At 44.7% G+C, this 21,854-nt stretch overlaps 1 protein-coding gene across 2 annotated transcripts in view; it reads right to left on the reverse strand.

Annotated features, from left to right (window-relative positions):
* Positions 1-20,549, reverse strand: part of LOC139279494 (uncharacterized protein C11orf24 homolog) — an 88,472-nt gene extending 67,923 nt beyond the window's left edge. For both annotated transcript variants that reach the window (XM_070898620.1, XM_070898619.1), the window contains exon 1: positions 20,330-20,549. The gene's annotated coding sequence lies outside the window, so the exon portion shown is untranslated. The remainder of the gene's footprint in view (positions 1-20,329) is intronic.
* Between the last annotated feature and the right edge of the window lie 1,305 nt (positions 20,550-21,854).

Raw genomic sequence — 21,854 nt, forward strand, 5'->3', positions numbered from 1 at the left:
TAATTCCTTTTACAGGTAGAATTTCGCTGAGTATCTTCTGTCGGAAATGACCGGATAGGTCAGATGCAGGAAGAATGTTCCCGATGTTGGGGAAGTCCAGAACCAGGGGACACAGACTAAGGATAAGGGGTAAGCCATATAGGACCGAGGTGAGGAGAAACTTTTTCACCCAAAGAGTTGTGAACCTGTAGAATTCTCTGCCACAGAAAGTTGTTGAGTCCAGTTCATTGGATATATTCAAAAGGGAGTTAGATGGGGCTCTTATGACTAAAGGGATCAGGGGGGTATGGAGAGAAGGCTGGGGTGGGATACTGAGGTTGAATGATCAGCCATGATATTGAATGGCAGCGCAGGCTCGAAGGGCCGAGTGGCCTGCTCCTGCACCTATTTTCTATGTTTCTATGTACCCCTGGTTCTGGACTTCCCCAACATCGGGAACATTCTTCCTGCATCTATTGCAAATAGCTGGGGTCCCAGCACTGAAATGCTGTGGCACTCCACTCGTCACTGCCTGCCATTCTGAAAAGGACCCGTTTATTCCCACTCATTGGCCCCAAGTTTCCACATGATTTGCTCCTGATTTTTAGGAGCAATTGGTGGAGAACGGAGTATCTTAGAAATCGGAATTCTCCACATTTAAGTTTTCTGCAGTTCTAGTCAGGCTGAACAGTTTCACTTTTGAACAGAATTTTTTTTTCAAAAGGGGGCGTGTCCGGCCACTGACGCCTGATTTGAAAGTTTCCACAGTGAAAACGTACTCCAAACTAACTTAGAATGGAGCAAGTGAAGATTTTTGTAGGCCTGAAAAAACCTTGTCTACACATTAAAAAAATCAGGCGCAGGTTACAAATTAGGCGTCCGGAACGAGGTGGGGGGGAATAAATCCTTAGTTATACTTATACAAATATTATACAAATAAATCCAATCTGAATAAAAATTTATAAGCAAAGAAAAGATTAAATAAACCATGTTCCTACCTGTGTGAAAGTGCTTCAGGCAAGCCTTTCAGGCAGCGGTTTCCCGACGGCAGGGGGGGGGAGGCAGTGAGGGCCCGACCGACGGCAGCTCGGGGGGGGGAGGCAGGGAGAAGGCTGCAGGAAGCCTCAGAAGTTGAGGCAGCCATTCCCGACGGCAGGGGGGGGAGGCAGTGAGAAGGCTGCAGGAAGCCTCAGAAGTTGAAGCAGCCGTTCCCGATGGGCCCGACCGACGGCAGGGGGAGAAAGCTGCAAGAAGCCTCAGTGCTGATCATGGAAGGGCAATGTGGTTTTATTAAAAATGTTAAAAATTGAACAGCTACAAAGAACTACAAAAATGGCCGAGTGCCAATGTTTCCTTCACACTGCGCATGCGCGAACGCTCCAACGCGCACGCGCAGGGTTGCCGGCACGAAAAAAACTCATTTAAATGGTACCCGCCCCCTCCTACTTACAAAATCGGCGCGGGTGGTAGACTCCGCCCCCTTGGCGCTGCGCCAAGCAGACATCGAGCTGCAAAGCGCTCGACAATAGCGCGTTTTTTTTCAGGTGCCGTTTTCGGCGCGAAAAATGGCCGCCCAGCTCGGAGGGGTGCCTGTTTTTCCGCGTGTGGAAACTTGGGGCCTTTGTTTCCTGTCTGCCAATCATTTCTCTATCCACATCAATACATTACCCCCAATATCATGTGCCTTAATTTTGCACACTAATCTCTTGTGTGGGACCTTGTCAAAAGCCTTTTGAAAGTCCAAAAACACCACATCTACTGGTTCTCCCTTATCCACTCTACTAGTTACAGCCACAAAAAACTCTAGAAGATTTGTCAAGCATGATTTCCCTTTCATAAATCCATGCTGACTTGGACCGATCCTGTCACTGCTTTCCAAATCCGCTGCTATTACATCTTTAATAAGTGACTCCAGCATTTTCCCCACCACCGATGCCAGGCTAACCGGTCTATAATTTGCTGTTTTCTCTCGCCCTCTTTTTTTTTAAAGTGCGGTTACATTAGCTACCCTCCAATCCATAGGAACATGTTGGAAAATGACCACCAATGCATCTACTATTTCTAGGGCCACTTCCTTATGTATTCTGGGATGCAGACTATCAGGCCCTGGGGATTTATCGGCCTTCAGTCCCATCAATTTCCCTGACGCCATTTCCTGACTAATAAGGATTTCCCTCAGTTCCACCTTCTTGCTAGACCCTCGGTCCCCTAGTATTTTCAGGAGGTTATTCGTGTCTTCTTTAGTGAAGACAGAACCAAAGTATTTGTTCAATTGGTCTGCCATTTCCTTGTTCCCCATTATGAATTTACCTAATTCTGACTGCAAGGGACCTACATTAGTCTTCACTAATCTTTTTCTCTTCAAATATCTATAGAAGCTTTTGCAGTGAGTTTTTACGTTCCCTGCAAGCTTACTCTCATACTCTATTTTCCCCCTCCTAATTAAACCCTTAGTCCTCCTCTGCTGAATTCTAAATTTCTCCCAGTCCTCAGGTTTGCTGCTTTTTCTGGCCAATTTATATGCCTCTTCCTTGGATTTAACACTTTCCCTAATTAGCCACGGTTGAGCCACCTTCCCTTTTTTATTTTTACACCACACAGGGATGTACAATTGTTGTAGGTTGTCCATGTGATCTTTAAATGTCTGCCATTGCCTATCCACCGACAACCCTTTAAGTATCATTCGCCAGTCTATCCTGGCCAATTCACATCTCATACCGTCGAAGTTTCCTTTCTTTAAGTTCAGGACCCTTGTCTCTGAATTAACTGTGTCACTCTCCACCTTAATGAAGAATTCTACCATATTATAGTCACTCTTCCCCAAGGGGCCTCGCACAACCAGATTGCTAATTAATCCTCTCTCGTTACACAAGACCCAGTCTAGGATGGCCTGCTCTCTAGTTGGTTCCTCGACATATTGGTCTAGAAAACCATCCCTTATACAATCCAGGAACTCCTTCTCCACAGTATTGCTACCAGTTTGGTTAGCCCCATCAATATGTAGATTAACGTCACCCATGATAACTGCTGTACCCTGATTGCACGCGTCCCTAATTTCCTGTTTGATGCCATCCCCAACCTCGCTACTACTGTTTGGTGGTCTGTACACAACTCCCACTTACGTTTTCTGCCCTTTGGTGTTTCACAGCTCTACCTATCTAAGGATAAGGGGTAAGCCATCTAGGATCAAGAGAGGAGAAACTTTTTCACCCAGAGAATTGTGAACCTATGGAATTCTCCACCACAGAAAGTTGTTGAGGCCAGTTCGTTAGATATATTCAAAAGGGAGTTAAATGTGGCCCGTACGGCTAAAGGGATCAGGGGGTATGGAGAGAAGACAGGAGTGGGGCACAGAAGTTGCATGATCAGCCATGATCATATTGAATAGTGGTGCAAGCTCGAAGGGCCAAATGGCCTGCTCTTGCATCTATTTTCTATGTTTCTATGTCACAAGGGATCTCTGCAATTACAATTTCCTCCTACTCCCTGTAACGTGCAGCTCATTTACAACCATCAACACCGCATTAACTAAGTTAATGCTTATTCTACAAGCAGCAATCATTTTAAGACAGTCCACCGTCCCTCCAATATTTGACACAGAAAGAGAGCTTTAAAGAGACTCCTGACAGATCAAGGTTATCCTCTACAGACATGGTTCACGACACCTTTGTGGTATTCCAGAATGCCAGTTCAATAATGAGCTGTATGTAACCACCAGCGTATTCATCATCATGCACACCGTTTGGATGTTGAACCATCACTTCAAATGCATGGATGGATCTGATGTGTCCTACAATAGAGTCGGTTTAAATTTTCATGGATTGTTGTAGTATCCTGCATTCCTTCATCCTGCAAAAGAGGATGTATCACGGAGGATGAAGGTCGACAGACACCAACATCATCATGGAGACCCAGAAGGCAGAAGGACCCCGTGGCACATCAGTAGGAGCAGAGGCTGCAGAGCACAATGCAACGTGAGCTCCAAGAGCCATTCGGCAAGCTGTCATATAATTCTCCTCTGGCCTATAAATGCTGCCATTGTGTTAACAGTCTTGTATACATCTGCCTATGCCCTCCACTATTAGTGCCTTAAATCATACAGGCAACTTCCAAATATTTCATGCTGATGAAACATACTCACAAACCTTTGCAAGAACACACCGCGCACACAATTCAGTGCAACCAGATTTTAATCTCAAAGCATACCGTATGCATGACTGCCTAATGTTTGTTTCCATGGTGCTTCCTTTGTTCACAGCAGTTAATGCATATGCTCTTAAACCTAGTCTTGTGCTTCTTTTAGGTGGTACCTCAGTGGCAGGAATACATGAGGTAGGAAGCTGTCGTGTTTGCACAAAAGCCTCTTAGAATTTCGGCAAGTCCTCAAATGGACCTGCCTCATCGTGGCCACTAATCAGCCTAACAGCAATTCTAATGACACCAATGAGAACGGTGAGGTACCTGCACTGCCTCATAGTTCAACTGGTCCCCACACCTGTCAAAGCTGGAGGAGATAGCTTGTTACACTGTAGGAATGTATACTATACACAGAAATTGAGACACAATATAATCACGCATGTACAAAATATTGCACCTAGCAGGTGTTCTGCTGCCCATGTAATACTTTGGCATCGTGAATGTATGCATGCAAATCTATTGCAGCTGAATGCTTCTCATTCACAAAACAGCAACAAATTCACAACTGAAGAAGAGGTAGGGATATCAAATACAAGGAGAGGGCAGATATAATTTTAAATGAGAAACCACTAAAACAAGCAATCAGGCATAAACAGTCAACAAAATACATAATAAATGAAGAGATGCGGATACATTCAAAATGACTCCAAATACCATTTTGAAAATCCTTTCAGCCAGCATCCCTCCAGTAAGATGAGCACTTACAAATCCCTTTCCACAGAAATAACAACATTAAGGTAAAATAAGCATTTAGAAGAAATGTTAAACTTACCGATACCAGAACATTTCTGTGTTTAAAACAACTATATTTTCAGTCAGCAGCATTTACCTATGCAAGAAGCCTCAGCCTGGAGTTTATGGGTGTCCTAGAATGATTACTCACAGATGAAGAGACTCAATAGATGCTCAGCTACAGCATGTATTTGTGTGCATTGCTTGCTTTTTAAAATAAAAAATGACTTGATAGCAAAGCCCAGTCATTCAAAGCTGCCAGGATTTTCTGCTTGCAAGTCTTGTAATGATGGAAAATTATTGCAGATGCAAACGCCTCAGGAAACCATCATTAGCAGTTAAGGCAATTTAATTTTAAACAAAAGATTCAAAATAATGTAACACAAAGTTTTCAACTTTTTTGGAGGTAACTTTGAAAGAAAAAAAAAGGAGTATACGACAAATTAACTGATCTCCCGCAACTATAGTCAACAACACAAATATAGCTGAGAAAACCAGTAAATAAGAAAAGACAGAGAAGGAAATGACTTGGAGCAGGTCTTGATATGTTGTAAGGTATTTATTTGATTTATGCTTATATTTAGAACTCAAAGTTGCCTAGCAAATTTGGAGGGAGATTCTGAATAAGTCCAATTAAAACATGTATTTAACAAAACCTTTTGATAACATTAAGTTCTGCTGCAAAGATATTTGGTAAAGAAGGAAAGATGCAAAGTAGCTTTTTTTCCCCAAATGTTTCTTCTTTGGTTTTTGATATTAAAACTCAAACCCTAACAGATGGACAGTAAAGATAAATGCAGGAGATTTATTTTAAATGTTGATTGAAATGTTTTCTTCTCATTTGCCTCTAAAAACATTAAAACACTTACAACAGCATGGAGTATAGTGCGAGGCAAGTGTCTGAAATGTCTCATTGGTAAAGGTGGTGTAGTGGTTTTCTCCCTTCCAAATGGAGCAGGCTGACAGGATGGGTACTTTACCAGGTTATTTTATGGAGAGCAGGCAGGACAATTTGCATGGCTGTGAGGGAAAAGCATGGGAGTCGGAACAATTGGATAGTTCTTTCAAAGAGCTGGCACAGGCACACTGGGCCGAATGGCCTTGATCTTTACTATATGATTCTATGAAAGAACAGAATGCTGTCTGCATGCAAAATTCTGCAGATGGCAGTCAATCATTTGTAAAATAGTACACACTGCTTTCTGTAATAGCAGTCATCAGATTTCAAAGTAGCTGCAAAATTAAAGTTGATGAGGTTCTACACACAAAGTAGCAAGTATAGCTGGACTTGTATTGGAAGACCTCTTTAGAAACAAAAAAATATTCCAACTGATAAATAAGTGTCGTTTGATAATAGGGAAAAGAAATGATAATATTTTTTGGGGGAAATAATGTATCACAGATATAAACGTGGGTTATCAATTCATCTTTAGCTAAGGTTGTTCCAGTTCTTATAGGTCTACGAAATGCATCTGCCATAAGCTGTTGCGAGAACAATGAAAAGAACTAAGAAGCTTGGCACAATATACACCAACATATGAAAAGAATTAGACTAACACAGATACAGCAGGAAGGAATTTTGTTAATAAGCAAACTATAATTTTAAACATTCTTGAAAAGATTATCATTGTTATTTAAAACAAAGACAATAATTGCATTGCTGCAGGGCTTATTTAAAAATAATGTAAATATTGTTTTGCTTCCAATGGGCAGTGCACTGCACGTTACGAGTGGTTAGAATTTGGAGTGCACTGTCTGATAGGGTGGTGGATACAGATTTCAAAAGGGAATTGGATAAATACTTGAAGGAGAAAAAATTGCAGGGATATGGGGAAAGAGCGGGGAGTGGGACTAACTGGATTGCTCTTCGAAATGGCCCCCCAAAAATATCATTTATTTTCCCTAACACGCTAACATTTGTGTTCAAGTGTTGTTTTTCATTAAATATTTTGATGTACAGTTGTATCTATTCCATGAAAAAAAGTTAAAAACTCACAATAAGTAACTGTAACAGATAACTCCTTCAACCAGAAGATGCAAGTATGCAATGTTTCCAGTGCAGCACCATAGATCAAAGTTTCAATGATTCCATAGATAGGCACATAACAAGCAGAGGTCACTTTAAAAAAAAGTTACACGTGTACCCTGTACTACTTTTGGCCCCAAGTTTCCACATGATTTGCTCCTGATTTTTAGGAGAAACTGGTGGAGAACGGAGTATCTTAGAAATCGGAATTCTCCACATTTAAGTTTTCTGCAGTTCTAGTCAGGTTGAACAGTTTCACTTTTGAACAGAATTTTTTTTTCCAAAAGGGGGGGGGTGTCCAGCCACTGACGCCTGATTTGAAAGTTTCCACAGTGAAAACGTACTCCAAACTAACTTAGAATGGAGCAAGTGAAGATTTTTGTAGGCCTGAAAAAACCTTGTCTACACATTAAAAAATCAGGCGCAGGTTACAAATTAGGCGTCCGGAACGAGGTTGTGGGGGGGGGGAGGGGGGGGGGGTTGGGAAGGGAAGTCATTACATTCTACAATAAATCCTTATTTATACTTATACAAATATTATACAAATAATTCCAACCTGAATAAAAATTTATAAGCAAAGAAAAGATTAAATAAACCATGTTCCTACCTGTGTGAAAGTGCTTCAGGCAGGCCTTTTAGGCAGGGAGAAGGCTGCAGGAAGCCTCACAAGTTGAGGCAGCCGTTCCTGACGGCGGGGGAGGGGAGGCAGTGAGGGCCCGACCGACGGCAGCGGGGGGGAGGCAGGGAGAAAGCTGCAGGAAGCCTCAGAAGTTGAGGCAGCCATTCCCGACGGCCCGTCAGGAAACGGCTGCCTCAACTTCTGAGGCTTCCTGCAGCCTTCTCACTGCTGCAAGAAGCCTCAGTGCTGATCATGGAAGGGAATGTGGTTTTATTAAAAAATGTTAAAAATTGAACAGCTACAAAGAACTACAAAAATGGCCGAGTGCCAATGTTTCCTTCACACTGCACGTGCGTGAACGCTCCAACGCGCAGGGTTGCCGGCATGAAAAAAACTCATTTAAATGGCACCCGGCCCCTCCTACTTACAAAATCGGCGCGAGTGGTAGGCTCCACCCTCTGGGCGCTGCGCCAAGCTGACATCGAGCTGCAAAGCGCTCGAGAATAGCGCATTTTTTTTCAGGCGCCGTTTTCGGAGCGAAAAACGGGCGCCCAGCTCGGAGGGGCGCCTGTTTTGCCGCGTGTGGAAACTTGGGGCCATAAAAACTAAAATTTTGATGAATATGCGTCATACACATAGGCAAAAATTGCATGCTTGGTCAACCCCTGCATCATGACACAAATTCTGCAAGAGGGTAGGATTTGCATCAATACCAATTTCCACAGCAGTTACCAAGTACTAATACGCAATAGTTGTAAGTTACTATTTGAGAGTCTGAAATGTTTCAATCAGTGATATCAACTTGCCTGTCAAGACATTACAGTACTAGGAATTCCTCCATGGCAACATTATCTCACAAAGGAAAGTGGCATCCAATATGACAGGTTGAACCGGACACAATTATTTTTGCACAACAGTTTGTGACGTCGCCAGACCTTTAAAAACAGAACATGTTTGTTAACATTAAATCAACATATAAATCAACACTCTGATGGTTTGAATACATAAATACACAGCGCAATGTGATACTGAACAATATAGATCAGAGAAGTCCCGAGTTTAAACCCTACTCTATTAGTCTGTTTTCTGCATAAGTATTCCAATTAGCCTCAGCAACCCGGAGCTAAAGAGAACAACTTGTATTTATATAGCGCCTTTAATGTAACAAAACGACCCAAAGCGCTATATACGCTACAAGAGTATTATGAGATCAAAAATTTAACACCTAGCCGCATAAGGAGAAATTAAGGCAGGGGCAAAGAGGTAGGTTTTAAGGAGCGTCTTAAGTGAGGAAAGAGAGGTAGCGAGGCAGAGAGGTTTAGGCAGTGAATTCCAGAGCTTATAATCAGGCTAGAATTAGAGGAGCGCAGGCATCTCGGGGGGTTGTGGGGCTGAAGGAGATTGAAGAGACAGGGAGGGGAAAAGCCATGGAGGGATTTGAAATCAAGGATGAGAATTTTGAAATCGAGACATTGCTTAACCGGGAGCCAATGTAAGTCAGCAAACACAGGGTGATGGGTGAGCGGGACTTGGTACGAGTTCGGACACGGCAGCTGAGTTTTGGATCACCTCTAGTTTACGTAGGGTAGAATGTGGGAGGCCAGCCAGGAGTGCGTTGGAATAGTCAAGTCTAGGAGGTAATAAAGGCACGGATGAGGGCTTCAGCAGCGGATGAGCTGAGGCAAGGGCGGAGACGGGCGATGTTATGGAGGTGGAAATAGGCAGTCTTAATTAAGTGATTGACAGCTCATTTCAGGGTCAAATATGACGCCAAGGTTGTGAACCGTCTGGTTCAGCCTCAGACAGAAGTTGGGAAGAGGGACAGAGTCAGTGACTAGGGAACTGAGTTTGTGGCGGGGACCGAAAACAAAGGCTTCGGTCCACCCAATATTCAATTGGAGAAAATTTCTGCTCATCCAGAACTGGATGTCAGACAAGCAGTCTGACAATTTAGAGACCGAGGAGGGATGGAGAGAAGTGATAGTGAGGTGAAGCTGGGTGTCAGCAGCGTACATGTGGAAACTGACGCTGTGTTTTCGGATGATGTCGCCAAGGGGCAACATGTAAATGAGAAATGGGAGGGGGCCAAGGATAGATCCTTGGGGGACACTAGAGGTAACAATGCGGGGGCCAGAAGAGGAGCCGTTGCAGGTGATTCTCTGGCTACGATTAGATAGCTAAAAATGGAACCAGGCAAGTGCAGTCCCACCCATTTGGACAATGTTCGAGGGGCGACAGAGAAGGAAAGAGTGGTCAACAAAGTCAAAGGCTGCAGGCAGGTAAAAAGGACAAGGAGGGATAGTCTGCCTTTGTCACAGTCACAAAGGATGAGGAGAGCCATTTCGGTACTGTGGCAGGCACGGAAACCAGTTTGGAGGAATTCAAACATGGAATTGCGGGAAAGATAGGCACGGACTTGGGAGGCGACAACACGTTCAAGGACTTTGGAGAAGGCAGGTTGGAGATGGGGTGGTAGCTTGGAAGGACAGAGGGCTTGAGTTGGTTTTTTGAGAGTAGTAATGATGGCAGATTTGAAGGAGAGAGGGACAGTACCCGAGGAGAGAGGACCATTAACAATGTCAGCTATCATGCGAGCCAGAAAAAGAAATTGGATGGTCAGCAGTTTGGTGGGAATAGAACATAATAAGAACATAAGAATTAGGAACAGGAGTAGGCCATCTAGCCCCTCGAGCCTGCTCCGCCATTCAATAAGATCATGGCTGATCTGGTCGTGGACTCAGCTCCACTTACCCGCCCTCTCCCCGTAACCCTTAATTCCCTTATTGGTTAAAAATCTATCTATCTTTGACTTGAAAACATTCAATGAGCTAGCCTCAACTGCTTCCTTGGGCAGAGAATTCCACAGATTCACAACCCTCTGGGAGAAGAAATTCTTTCTCAACTCGGTTTTAAATTGGCTCCTCCGTATTTTGAGGCTGTGCCCCCTAGTTCTAGTCTCCCTTACCAGTGGAAACAACCTCTCTGCCTCTATCTTGTCTATCCCTTTCATGATTTTAAATGTTTCTATAAGATCACCCCTCATCCTTCTGAACTCCAACGAGTAAAGACCCAGTCTACTCAATCTATCATCATAAGGTAACCCCCTCATTTCTGGAATCAGCCTAGTGAATCGTCTCTGTACTCCTTCCAAAGCTAGTATATCCTTCCTTAAGTAAGGTGACCAAAACTGCACGCAATACTCCAGGTGCGGCCTTACCAATACCTTATACAGTTGCAGCAAGACCTCCCTGCTTTTGTACTCCATCCCTCTCGCAATGAAGGCCAACATTCCATTCCCCTTCCTGATTACCTGCTGCACCTGTAAACTAACCTTTTGGGATTCATGCACAAGGACCCCCAGGTCCCTCTGCACCACAGCATGTTGTAATTTCTCCCCATTCAAATAATATTCCCTTTTACTGTTTTTTTTCCCCAAGGTGGATGACCTCACACTTTCCGACATTGTATTCCATCTGCCAAACCTTAGCCCATTCGCTTAACCTATCCAAATCTCCTTGCAGCCTCTGAGTCCTCTACACAACCCACTTTCCCACTAATCTTAGTGTCATCTGCAAGCTTTGTTGCACTACACTCTGTCCCCTCTTCTAGGTCATCTATGTATATTGTAAACAGTTGTGGTCCCAGCACTGATCCCTGTGGCACACCACTAACCACTGATTTCCAACCCGAAAAGGACCCATTTATCCCGACTCTGCTTTCTGTTCGCCAACCAATTCTCTATCCATGCTAATACATTTCCTCTGACTCCGTGTACCTTTATCTTCTGCAGTAACCATTTGTGTGGCACCTTATCGAATGCCTTTTGGAAATCTAAATACACCACATCCATCGGTATACCTCTATCCACCATGCTCGTTATATCCTCAAAGAATTCCAGTATGTTAGTTAAACATGATTTCACTTTCATGAATCCATGCTGCGTCTGTTTGATTGCACTATTCCTATCTAGATGTCCTGCTATTTCTTCTTTAATGATAGTTTCAAGCATTTCCCCCACTACAGATGTTAAACTAACCGGCCTATAGTTACCTGCCTTTTGCCTGCCCCCTTTTTTTAAACAGAGGCGTTACATTAGCTGCTTTCCAATCCGCTGGTATCTCCCCAGAGTCCAGAGAATTTTGGTAGATTTTAACGAATGGGGTCAAGGGAGCAGGAAGTGGGTCTCATCGACAGGATGAGCTCAGAAAGGTCATATGGGGAGATCAGAAAGAAACTGGAGAAAGATGTGAGGTCAGGGCTAGGGCAGGGGGTGTCCTTTGAGGAAGTTTGGCTGGTGACCTAGGGGAAGGAAGGGAAGAGGCAGAGGTGCCGAACGGATGGTCTCAATCTTAGAGACAAAGTAGTCCATGAGCTCCTCACACTTATTGTTGAAGGTGAGGGTGGAGACAGAGGAGAGGGATTTAACAAGACGGTTAGTGGCGGCGAATAGAAGCCGAGGTTTATCTTATCCAGAACGATTTTGGAACAGTGAGCAATTTTGGCAGGTGAGAGCAGGGCCCAATAATGCTTTATATGGTCCAGCCAGATCTGGTGGTGAATGGGTAAACTAGTTGTCCGTCATATCCGTTCAAATCTGCATCCTTTGGACTTAAGGGAACATAAAAAAAAGAGGAGTAGGCCATATGGCCCCTCGAGCCTGCTCCGTCATTAATACGATTGTTATGTATGCAATCCTATGTAACCAGCATTCTACCGCCACCAGAGGGCGTATCTGTTGGAGTCCCAAGGAATCCCAGCATCGCTTGGTAGCACTGTATATAAGCAGGCCTCCCATGCTGTACCAGCACACTGGAGTTAGAATAAAGAGACCAAGGTCACACTTACTCATGTCTACAGTACTCAATCTTTTACTTTATTAAGGACATAACAAGTGGCGACGAGATACCGTACCATCACGTGAAAATGCAGAGAACTGTTGGTATCCTGGAGAAATTCTCAGAAGGGGACGATTGGGAGGCCTTCGTGGAGCGACTCAACCAATACTTCGTGGCCAACAAGCTGGAAGGGGATGAGAACGCTGCCAGACAAAGGGCGATCCTCTTCACCGTCTGAGGGGCAACAACCTATGGCCTCGAAGAATCTTCTTGCTCCGGTGAAACCAACAACCAAATCATATGAAGAACTGTGTACGCTGGTCCAGGAGCACCTAAATCCAAAGGAGAGCGTTCTGGTGGCAAGGTATCGATTTTACACATGTCAACAGTCTGAAGGCCAGGAAGTGGCGAGCTACGTCACCGAACTAAGGCGCCTTGCAGGACATTGCGAATTCGATGGATTCCTGTAGCAAATGCTAAGAGACTTTTTTGTGCTTGGCATTGGCCATGAGGTTATCCTTCGCAAACTATTGACTGTTGAAACACCGAACCTGGGAAAAGCCATAACGATAGCCCAGGCATTTCCACCAGCAATAACGCCAAACAAATTTTGCAGTATAAAGATGTTTCGGCAAGTATGCAGGAATGCATATGGCAGAACGTACACGCCTGCAGTTGCATGACCTCAGATGATTCAGAGTCCGCCATCAAGCGTTAATGCGAGGCAGTTAACACCTTGTTGGCGCTGCAGAGGTGATCATTGAGCCCATCAATGCCGCTTCAAACGCTACGCGTGCAAAGGCTGTGGAACAATGGGACACCTCCAGTGAATGTGCAGACGAACTGCAAACCACCATGTTGCAGAGGAAGACCGATTCATAGCGGATCAAACTGAACTAGAGACTCAAACCGAGGAGGCAGAAGTGTACGGGGTACACACCTTCACCATGAAATGTCCACCGATCATGTTAAAAGTTGAACTGAACGGAATTCCATTATCCATGGAATTGGACACTAGTGTGAATCAATCCATCATGAGCACAAAGGCCTTCGACAGGCTGTTATGCAACAAGGCACACAGGTCCAAGCTGAGCCCCATTCACACCAAGCTGAGAACTTACATTAAAGAGCGGATCCCTGTAATTGGCAGCGCAGCAGAAAAAGTCTCCTATGACGGAGCAGTGCACGAACTACCAATATGGATAGTACCAGGAGATGGCCCCACACTGTTCAGCAGAAGCTGGCTGGGAAAGATTCGTTGGAACTGGGACGACATCTGAGCGCTTTCGTCCATTGAGGATGCCTCATGTGCCCAGGTTCTGAGCAAGTTTCCATCGTTGTTTGAGCCAGGCATCGGAAGTTTCTCAGGGGTGACAGTGCAGATCCACTTGATTCCCGGTACACGACAAAGCACGGGCGGTGCCATATACGGTGCGAGAGAAAGCGGAGATCGAGCTAGACAGGCTGTAATGAGAGGGCATCATCGCGCTGGTGGAGTTCAACGAGTGGGCCACTCATTCTCAAGAGTGATGGCACGGTCAGAATTTGCGGGGACTTTGAAGTAACGATTAACCGTTTTTCGCTGCAGGACCAGTACCCGCTACCCAAGGCAGACGACTATTTGCGACGCTGGCAGGAGGAAAGACGTTCACCAAGTTGGACCTGACCTCGGCCTACTTGACGCAGGAGCTGGCAGGATCTTCGAAAGGCCTCCCCTGCATCAACACGCACAAAAGGTATGTTCATCTACAATGGATGCCCGTTTGGGATTCGATCGGCCATGGCTATTTTTCAAAGGAACATGGAGAGTCTGCTAAAGTTGGTTCCGGGCACCGTGGTTTTCCAGGACGACATACTGGTCACAGGCCGGGACACCATCGAACACTTGCAGAACCTGGAAGAGGTTCTAAGTTGGCTAGATCATGTGGGACTTAGGTTGAAACGCTCGAAGTGCATTTTCCTGGCTCCAGAGGTCGAGTTCTGAGGAAGAATAATCGTAGCAGATAGCATCAGACCCACCGACGGCAAGACGGAGGCCATCAAGAACGTGCCGAGACCACAAAACATGACGGAGCTGCGGTCGTACCTGGGACTCTTCAATTATTTTGGTAATTTCCTACCCGGGTTAAGCACCTTGCTATAATCTCTACACGTGTTGCTTCGCAAGGGAGATGACTGGGTATGGAGGAAATCACAAGCGATAGCTTTTGAGAAAGCCCGAAATCTGTCTTCGTACAGAGGTGGGTGTGTGTTGCAACAAGCAAATGAATCAGGAACATTGCAACCGGTTGATTATGCGTCCAGGAGCTTGTCCAAGGCTGAAAGGGACTACAGCATGATTGAAAAAGCTCTAGCATGTGTTTACGAAGTAAAAAAAATGCATCAGTATCTGTTTGAGCTTAAGTTCGAGTTACAAACTAACCATAAGCTGCTCATGTTGCTATTCTCAAGAGAGCAAAGGTATCAATACCAATGCTTCTGCTCGCATCCAAAGATGGGCGCTCATGCTGTCCGCCTATAACTATGTAATTCGCCACAGGCCAGGCACAGAGAACTGCGCTGACGCCCTCAGTCGGCTACCATTGCCCACCACCGGGGTGGAAATGGCACAGCCTGCAGACTTGCTCTTGGTGATGGATGCATTTGCAAACGAAAAGTCACCTGTTACGGCCCGCCAGATCAGGACCTGGACCAGCCAGGATCCTTTATTGTCCCTTGTAAAAAACTATGTCCTCCATGGAAGCTGGTCCAGCGTCCCAGCGGAGATGCAAGAAGAGATCAAGCCATTCCAGTGGCGTAAAGACGAAATGTCCATTCAGGCAAACTCTTTTGTGGGGTAATTGCGTGGTTTTGCCCAAGAAAGGCAGGGAAACGTTCAAACGCGACCTACACAGCACCTACCCAGGCATAGTAATGATGAAAGTTATAGCCAGAGCCCATGTGTGGTGGCCCGGCATCGACTCAGATTTGGAATCTTGCGTGCGCCAATGCAACACTTGCTCTCAACTGAGCAATGCACCCAGGGAGGCACCCGCTAAGTTTGGGGTCATGGCCCTCCAAATCGTGGTCTAGAATCCATGTTGACTTCGCTGGCCCGTTTCTAGGCAAAATGTTCTTGGTTGTTGTGGATGCTTATTCAAAATGGATTGAGTGTGTAATAATATCTGTAAGCACGTCCACTGCCACCATCGAAAACCTACGAGCCTGCCTGATGTCCTGGTCAGCGACAACGGGCCGTGCTTCACTAGTGCTGAATTCATGACCCGCAATGGGATCAAGCACGTCACATCTGCCCCGTTCAAGCCCGCATCCAACGGCAGTCCAAACCATCAAGCAAAGCTTGAAACACGTGTTGGAAGGCTCCCTGCAGACCCACCTGTCCCGAGTCCCGCTCAGCTACCGCACCAGACCCCACTTGCTCACCGGGGTTCCCCCAGCTGAGCTGCTCATAAAAAGGGCGCTCAAAACAAGGCTTTCTCTCGTCCACCCTGATCTCCATGATCATGTCGAGGGCAGGCGACATCAACAAAGCATGTACCATGATCGTGCAAATTTGTCACGCGATATTGAAGTCAATGACCCTGTATTTGTACTCAACTATGGACATGGTCCCAAATGGCTTGCTGGCACTGTCGTATCCAAAGAAGGGAGTAGGGTGTTTGAGGTCAAACTTGCAAATGGACTAACTTGCAGAAAGCATTTGGACCAAACCAAACTTCGATTCATAGACAGCCACGAGCAACCTAAAGAGGACACCACCAACTTCGACCCTTCGACACACACACAAGTGGCAACCGATATCATGGTTGACCACGAAGCTGAACTCATCATCCCCAGCAGCCCAGCAAGGCCAGCTGCGCAGCAGCCCAGCAAAGAACCAACCAACTCACCTGCACCTGTGTTTGTACTGAGATGACCGACTAGGGAGCAGAAAGCCCCAGATCGTCTCACCCTGTAAATAAGTGTACTATTGACTTTGGGAGGGAGTGATGTTGTGTATGCAACCCTATATAACCAGCAATCTACCGCCACCAGAGGGTGTATCTGTTGGAGTCCCAAGAGATCCCAGCATCCCTTGGGAGCACAGTATATAAGCAGGCCTCCCATGCTGTACCAGCACTCTGGAGATAGAAGAAAAAAACTAAGGGCACACTTACTCACGTCTACAGTACTCAAATCACATTTACTTTATTAAGGACATAACAACGATCATGCTTGATGGACTCAGATCCACATCCCTGTCCACTCCCCATAACCTCTCATTCCCTTATCGGTTAAGAAACTGTTTATCTCTGCATTAAATTTATACAATGTCCCAGCTTCCACAGCTCTCTGAGGCAGCGAATTCCAGAGATTCACAACCCTCAGAGAAGAAATTCCTCCTCATCTCAGTTTTAAATGGGCGGTCCGTTATTATAAGATTATGCCCCCTAGTTCTAGTCTCCCCCATCAGTGGAAACAGCCTCTCTGCATCCATCTTGTCAAGATTCCATTGGCCTTCCTGATCACTTGCTGTACCTGCATACCAACAGGCGACGGCAGCGAAGAGGGATGTCATCAAGGTCCAGATCAGTGATTGGAGCATGGGCAGATACAGCAGGAGTGGCGAGATCGGGGCCCAGGAGAGGTGTCAGTTCAGGGCCAGAAGAGGCGAGGGCCCAGGGGCAGCATGGGCCAGCCCACGCTGCGATATGTGTGCGCATTAGGTCCGTGCAGCAGAGCAGGTCTCCAGTCGTCTTGGATAACCCTAGCTACTGGACCAAGACCTAGCCTCTGTCAAGCCCATGTGGTGGCTGGCATGCAACGGCCACCGCACGTTAAAAAAATCCACGCACAGGCATCTTCCACCCTTCAGGATGCAGTTCAGGACCTGGAATATTAGGTCCTTCATTGAAACTCCTGTGAACTCATCCTTTTTTGGCATGGAAGCAAGTCATCCTTGTTTCAAGGGACTGCCTATGATGATGGATGATGCATACTAACCTTTTGTGTTTCGTGCACAAGTACCCCCAGGTCCCACCGTACTGCGGCACTTTGGAATTTTTCTCCATTTAAATAACAACTTGATCTTTGATTTTTTTCTGCCAAAGTGCATGACCTCACACTTTCCAACATTATACTCCATCTGACTAATTTTTGCCCATTCACTTAGCCTGTCTATGTCCTTTTGCAGATTTTTTGTGTCCTCCTCACACATTGCTTTTCCCTCCCATCTTTGTATCATCAGCAAACTTGGCCACGTTACACTCAGTCCATTCTTCCAAGTCGTTAATATAGATTGTAAATAGTTGGGGTCCCAGCACTGATCCCTTTGGCACCCCACTAGTCACTGTTTGCCAAGCCGAGGATGAACCATTTATCTCGACTCTCTGTTTTCTGTTAGTTAGCTAATCCTCTATCCATGCTAATATATTACCCCCAACCCCGTGAACTTTTATCTTGTGCAGTAACCTTTTATGTGGCACCTTGTCAAATGCCTTCTGGAAATCCAAATACACCACAAGGGAGCAAAGATCAGGCCTGTACTGGAGGAATGGCCAGCCCTGACAGTATGGCATCAAAGGTGGTGGTGAGGGTGTGATTGAGCAGAAATGTCATGATGAATAGAGGACCAAAGGCTGGACAATTGGGAGTTCATAAGTACAGTTTTAGCAAAAAGTAAAATTTCCACTCCAGATTATTATCCAGTGAACCATGGTGGAAAGTACATTTATATGGAAACCAGGATGGAATGCAGCTAGGAGACCCTCCTTGGTTCAAAAGCTGAACAGTCGCTATCCAGCTCACACGTGAAGAATAACCATTTGGACAATGTACCAGAGGGCTGCTGCCATGGTGGAGTCATATTCCAACATAAGTCAGCACCTTCCAGAAAGAAAGGAGAATACTGAAGAGACACACTCTAGGGAGAAGAACATATGTGAAATAAATTATGTATCCCTCATTTCCCCCTTGAGTACCTCGAAGAATTCACAATTAATGTCAAAACCAATGTAATTGATAAAGAATTATCAACATTGAGTTAATATTCCAATAATTCGTTATGCCAAACTATATAAAACAGGGAAGAAAGTGGACACAAGTCAGTTGGGCTGATAACCAGTAGTTACCTATGGAAAGAAAATAAAGACTTGCATTTATATAGCGCCTTTCACGACCACCAGACATCTCAAAATACTTTCCAGCCAATGACGTACTTTTGAAGTGTAGTCACTGTTGTAATGTGGGAAACACGGCAGCCAATTTGCACACAGCAAGCTCCCACAAACAGCAATGTGATTATGTCCAGATACTGGGCCAAAATTGCGGTCGGAGGCTTTCTGTGAACGGATGCCTCTGACCAAAAAAAAAATTCAAAAGTACCTGGTGGTCTCAGAGGAATGAATACTTCAGGTCCCAGGACTAGATAAACAGCCCAGTGCAGAGGCCCACACATCTCAGGAGCGTAAGCGCTTCCAGGGATCACATGGGCCTGGACCACCAATCACAATGTAGTATTATCATTCATAGAAATGGGAGCTCCGAGCTCCCGATCAATGAGAATACCCCTAAAATCAAATAAAACACAAACAAAAATTTAAAAAACACTTCACTTTTTTAAATTAATAGAAATTGCATTAAAATAAATGTTTGAGAAAAAAATTGAAATTAAAAAAAAAGTTTTAATCGTGTTAAAAATAAACTTACCTTCATAGACAGGGTTTTTAATATAGAAATAAGTAATAAAATTTATTTTTTCTATTAAAACTGTTACGCTGGTCAATGCAGGCCTTACGTCTGTTTTTAGCAGGCATAAGAGTTTGAAGGACATTTGCCGGGCAAAAGTTGGGCAAATAGCCCAAATCTCCGCCCGCGAAGGCCCTTCTCCTGGGACCTAAGCCCAGCACTTGCGATCTGAGAACTCTTCGGGCACATGCGCACATTGTATGAACCCGGAGAGGCCAGAATTTCAGGGCCAATCTGTTTTTGTTATGTTGATTGAGGGATAAATATTGGCCAGGACAACGGGGATAACTCACCTGCTCTTTTTCATAATAGTGCCATGGGATTTTTTAAATCCACCCGAGAGCAGATGGGGCCTTGGTTTAACGTCTCATCCGAAAGACAAATGCCTCCGACAGTGCAGCGCTCCCTCAGCACTGCACTGGATTGTCAACCTAGATTTATGAGCTCAGATCCCTGGAGACTTGAACCCATAACCCTTCTGACTCATGAGTGTGCTACCCACTGAACCACAGCTGACACTAGGATACTGGAGTCAGGGTACAGATTTAAACTGACCACTGAATATATCACAACACCAATAAATGTATACTCTATATTCCCATATACAGAAAATATTTCATGCAAGCTTTGATTTCTATTATGTGGCAGCTGTTGTTTGCACTGGGAAATTCTGACTTTTGTCACTGATGACCCTGCTGTCCAGCAGTTCTATAACCTGAATCAGTAGAATGGTGCAACCACAAAAATCCATTCACTCATCAGCCACCGAGGATTTCAAGATCCAACAGAGCCCAGTACCGTGTCACAGCAATTTGACATGAGTCTCTCAGTGAACACATGCCATTCAACTTTTTCATCCCACAAACCCCTAAATCTGTGTAAGGATTTGTACCGAATATACTTGTATTTATTTCGTAAAGAGGAGGGGACATACTACCAGACATATTGCAAACTGTAGAAAATAAAAGCATCCATTCTCTGCAATCAGATCATACACATAAACAAATGAAGTTACTAAATGAGATAAGGTTTGAAAAATTAAGACATTTCACAGACAAGTAAAGGCATCATTTTTGTTTGCAATTCAACAAAAAAAGCACATTATTCTGACAATGTGAAGAGATAGCTTTGGATCCCACCCTAGATTCTGTAAATTAAGTTCTTGCACTAGGCCAGGCAAAACTTTGAAGTCTTAACTTTTTCGCTCTAACTTACCATTGCTGATGTGAATCCGTCTCCAACCTGAGCAAAGTCACACAGCAGTCAGCAACAGCGAGACTACCTCCCCCCTCAGTATTCAGTCAACAAAAAAAAACCCGAAGCAGTTCCACGTTTGCTGTGGATGGTGAGCCTGGGTTCAATGTCTGAAGGAAGCTTTGCCTTCTGCACTCTCGCTTCGGAAAGCTTGCAACGTCATCGCATGCCTGCACTCAGATTGTCACTGAAAAACGAAAGAAGTGCGCCAGCGGAACTGAGGTAACTGCACTGAACAAAGCAGTCCAAAAAAAAGAAGGGTTGTTGCATTTCAATTGATGCAAATAAATAACTGCATGGGACGAGGAGTCTTCAAAACCTCTAGCTCATTTGTAATTCTCAAGCGTTTGTATTCGCAACGTATGACAATTACGTATATGGATAATAATTGCAGCACGTCTGAGCCGGACGTATACGCATGCCCCTTCGCCAACGATGAATTTCTGCTCTTGGCATGGCTTTTACCGGCTGCCAGCGAGGTTCAAGGCTGCAGCTTGTGACTGGTCATTGGTTATTAGGCGGATTGATCTGTATCAGTCTTGTACTGATGCAGCTGCTAAAATGTTTGCTATAAGTGACTTGAAAAAATATATTACATTGGGGAAAATTAACCATCGGTATACTAATTTAACTTTGGTTCATTTTAAATGAGTATGATATCCACAATATATTTTATTCAATAGAAAGACCCATTTTCAGATAGGCAGTTTGAAGGATGCAAATTTTAAAAAACAGTTATGCTGTCTTTTTACATTACAACAATGACTACACTTCAAAAGTACTTCATTAGCTGTAAAGTGCTTTGAGACACCCGGTGGTCGTGAAAGGTGCTATATAAATCCAAGTCTTTTTTTCTCTGAAGTGTGCTCTCAGGAGTGATATTAATTTACTGTTCACGTGGGTGTTCGATGTCAATTGGGGACAGTTCTGAGTTTTCCAATTTGGAATCATCTAGGGAACCTAGAAGTTTCCGTCGCGAGTGGTCTGGCACCTGAAGTGTTGTTTTTACAAAAATATTCCCCTTTTCAAGGCCTGGAGCCTTGCCCTCATATAAACGTGCAAGAGTATGATGCAGGATTGCTTCATAACAGTGTTTGGTATAAAGAAAATGCTCGGCTTGGCTTGGTACTGGTGAGCGACTGCCAGAATACAGAGAATGGAAATTGTAGCTCCTCTAGGTATTGGTAGCCACAATATAATCAAGCTTGACATGATTCTGGATTGAACACCACTGAGAGAAACAGCCACAACAACAATAACTTTCATTTATATAGCACCTTTTAACATAAGAAACAGTTCAAGGCACTTCTAAAATAGGGGTAAGCAAAATGGGAGACACTGTTTGGGATTTTTGCTGCACAGTTCAAGTAAAGAGATGTCTGACAATTGAGGTAGAAGGAGAACCCACTGCCTTGATGAGATTTGATAGAAATCTTGCTAGAACAAGTGCAATTTGAGAGGAACCCCCTTCTGCAAATCGGGCATC

The sequence above is a fragment of the Pristiophorus japonicus genome, chromosome 14, assembly GCF_044704955.1.
Source record: "Pristiophorus japonicus isolate sPriJap1 chromosome 14, sPriJap1.hap1, whole genome shotgun sequence".
Taxonomy (NCBI): domain Eukaryota; kingdom Metazoa; phylum Chordata; class Chondrichthyes; family Pristiophoridae; genus Pristiophorus; species Pristiophorus japonicus.